This window comes from Rutidosis leptorrhynchoides, chromosome 9 (genome assembly GCF_046630445.1).
Source record: "Rutidosis leptorrhynchoides isolate AG116_Rl617_1_P2 chromosome 9, CSIRO_AGI_Rlap_v1, whole genome shotgun sequence".
NCBI lineage: Eukaryota > Viridiplantae > Streptophyta > Magnoliopsida > Asterales > Asteraceae > Rutidosis > Rutidosis leptorrhynchoides.
The window spans coordinates 128,068,881-128,072,493 of record NC_092341.1 but is presented as its reverse complement, the minus strand read 5'-3'; the positions used below and the strand labels follow the sequence as shown (position 1 = coordinate 128,072,493).

Here is a 3,613-nt window from a genome sequence, read left to right as displayed (position 1 = left end):
AATTTAGTGATGCGCCGAAGGAAGATCCAAACGAACATCTTCGAACCTTTAATAGGATTTATACACTGTTTAAAATCAGTGAAGTTGAGGATGAACAGATCTATCTCATGTTATTTCCCTGGACTTTAAATGGAGAAGCCAAAGATTGGTTAGAATCGTTACCTGAAGGGGCGATTGATACATCGGATGTTTTAGTTGAGAAATTTCTTAAACAATTCTTTCCGGCATCTAAAGCCGTGAGACTTCAAGGAGAAATAGTTACATTCATACAAAAGCCAAATGAAACTCTATATGAGGCGTGGACAAGATTTGGAAAGTTATTAAAAGGATGTCCTCAACATGGTTTAGACACTTATCAAATAGTACAAATATTCTACCAAGGATGCGACATTACTACACGAAAAGACATCGACATAGCAGCTGGTGGTTCCATTATGAAGAAAATGGCAACTGAAGCTTACAAAATTATTGATAACACTGCTTCCCACTCACATGAGTGGCATCAAGAAAAAGACATCGTTAGATCATCTAAAGATGCTAGAGCTGATTCTAGCCATGACTTTGATTCTATTTCCGCAAAGATAGATGCTTTCGAGAGACGAATGGAAAAGATGACTAAAGATATTCACGCAATACGAATTAGTTGTGAGCAGTGTGGAGGACCACATTTGACAAAAGATTGTCTCAGTATTGAACAAACAACGAAACAAAGAGAGAATGTTTCATACATGAACCAAAGGCCTGGAAATAATTATCAAAATAATTAAAAACCGCCAAGACCAAACTACAATCAAAACTAGAATTATAACCGAAATGTTCCATATAACAATCAACAAGGTCCTAGCAATCAGCAAGTATCCAATAATACTTACAACCAGCAAAAACCTATTTTTCTAATTAAACCACCACAAACCGATGATAAAAAGCCAAATTTAGAAGATATGATGTCGAAGCTAGTTGAATCTCAAACGCAATTTTTCACATCTCAGAAACAAACTAATGAACAAAATGCTCAAGCATTTAGAAATCAACAAGCTTCTATTCAAAATCTGGAAAAATAAGTAAGCAACCTAGCAAGGTTGATAGGTGAAAGAAAATCGGGAAGTTTATCTAGCAATACAAATGCTAACCCCCGAAATAAAACAGCTAAAGCCATTACCACAAGAAGTGGCATTACACTTAAACCACCTGAAATACCTGAAATTTCTGATGACTCTATTCCTACTACACAGGCACAACAGCCTGAGCAAGATAAGGAAACAGAACCGGTAGTTGAAAAGGTTAATGAAAATAACACAGTTAAGGCTAAACCTTATGTTAAACCATATCAACCACCACTTCCTTATCCGAGTAAAATGAGAAAAGAAAGACTTGAAGCCGAGCAATCCAAATTCTTGGATATGTTTAAACAAATAAATATCAATCTTCCTTTCATTGATGTGATTTCAGGAATGCCAAGATATGCTAAATTTCTGAAAGATCTAATCACAAATAGAAAGAAAATGGAAGAACTCTCAGCTGTTACAATGAATGCTAATTTTTCTGCAGTACTGTTGAATAAACTACTAGAAAAATTATCAGATTCAGGAAGTTTCACAATTCCATGTTTTTTGGGTAGTCTTAGTTCAATAGAAGCATTGGCAGACTTAGGTGCTAGTATAAATTTAATGCCGTATTCACTATACACTAAACTAGACCTCGGAGAATTGAAACCAACACGAATAAGCATACAACTAGCTGATCGATCAGTAAAATATCCTAGAGGGATAATGGAGAACATGCTAGTTAAAGTTGGTACTTTAGTATTTCCAGTAGATTTTGTTATTCTGGACATGGAAGAAGATTCTCGAGTTCCTCTCATATTAGGAAGACCATTCGTAAACACGGCTAAAGCAATAATAGACGTGTTTGGTAAGAAACTGACCCTAAGTATAGAGGACGAGAGTGTTACCTTTTCTGTTGATAGAGCCATGCAACAACCGCAATCTACAGATGATACATGTTATTACATTCAAACTATAGATTCACATGCAGAATTGTTAGAAGAATTTCCAGAATTACAAGGAACATGAGAATGTTCTTTAGGAGAAGGGACTGAACCAATTGATGAAACTGAAATGTTAGCTACACTCATGGCTAATGATTACGAACCAACAATAGAAGAACTTCAAATTTTAAAAGAGGAAGATAGATATCGATATAAATCATCGATAGAATAACCACCGATATTAGAGTTAAAGCCACTTTCAAACCATTTTGAATATGCTTATTTACATGGTGAATCTGAATTACCTGTAATATATCGTCTTCTCTTACAGAAAATGAAAAATCTCAACTCATTTCTGTGCTAAAAGCTCATAAACCAGCTATTGCATGGAAGATTCATGATATTAAAAGTATAAGTCCTTCGTATTGCACACATAAAATCCTTATGGAAGAAGGTCATAAAACGTATGTGCAACGCCAATGAAGACTAAATCCAAATATGCAGGATGTTGTTAAGAAAGAAATTATTAAACTGCTAGATGCAGGTTTAATTTATCCAATCTCTGATAGTCCATGGGTAAGCCATGTTTAATGCGTACCTAAGAAGGGTGGCATGACTGTCATCACAAATGAAAAAAATGAGCTTATTCCTACTAGGACTGTAACAGGATGGCGTGTTTGTATTGATTATAGAAAATTAAATGACGCCATCAGAAAAGATCACTTTCCCTTACCTTTCATTGATCAAATGTTGGAAAGGTTAGCTGGGAACAGTTACTATTGTTTTCTTGACGGTTTTTCTGGATATTTTCAAATTCCAATAGCACCCGAGGACCAAGAGAAAACCACATTCACGTGCCCTTATGGTACTTTTGCTTACAAACGCATGCCATTTGGACTTTGCAATGCCCCTGTAACCTTTCATAGGTGCATGATGGCGATTTTTCATGACATGATAGAAGAATGCATGGAAGTTTTCATGGATGACTTTTCCGTATTCGGTGATACTTTTGAATCATGTCTAGTTAATCTTGAACGAATGCTTATTAGATGCAAACAATCAAATCTAGTTCTTAATTGGGAGACATGCCATTTCATGGTTAGAGAAGGCATCGTTCTTGGTCATAAAATTTCAAAGGAAGGAATTGAAGTGGATAGAGCTAAAGTAGATGTAATTGCTAAACTTCCACATCCCACCAATGTTAGAGGAGTTAGGAGTTTTCTAGGGCATGCCAGTTTTTACCGATGTTTCATAAAAGATTTTTCTAAAATTGCCACTCCTATGAATAAACTCCTAGAAAAGGATGCTCCATTCATCTTTTCGGATGAATGCATCAAATCTTTTAATATTCTTAAGGAAAAACTCACTAATGCTCCGATCATGATAACTCTAAATTGGAATCTACCATTTTAACTCATGTGCGATGCAAGTGATTTTGCAATGGGAGCCGTTTTAGGACAATGGATTGAAAAATGATTTCAGCATATTTATTACGCTAGTAATACGTTACAAGGAGCACCAACGAATTATACAACTACTGAAAAAGAACTCATTGCCATTGTCTTTGCTTTTGACAAATTTCGTTCATATCTCGTTCTAGCTAAAACGGTGGTCTATACTGACCAT

General features: G+C 35.5%; 1 non-coding gene across 1 annotated transcript; it reads right to left on the bottom strand.

The window, feature by feature from the left end:
* Nucleotides 1-239: 239 nt before the first annotated feature.
* Nucleotides 240-346, bottom strand: LOC139869600 (small nucleolar RNA R71). Its single transcript, XR_011766202.1, has one exon. It is a non-coding gene; the product is annotated as a small nucleolar RNA R71 (small nucleolar RNA).
* Nucleotides 347-3,613: the final 3,267 nt, after the last annotated feature.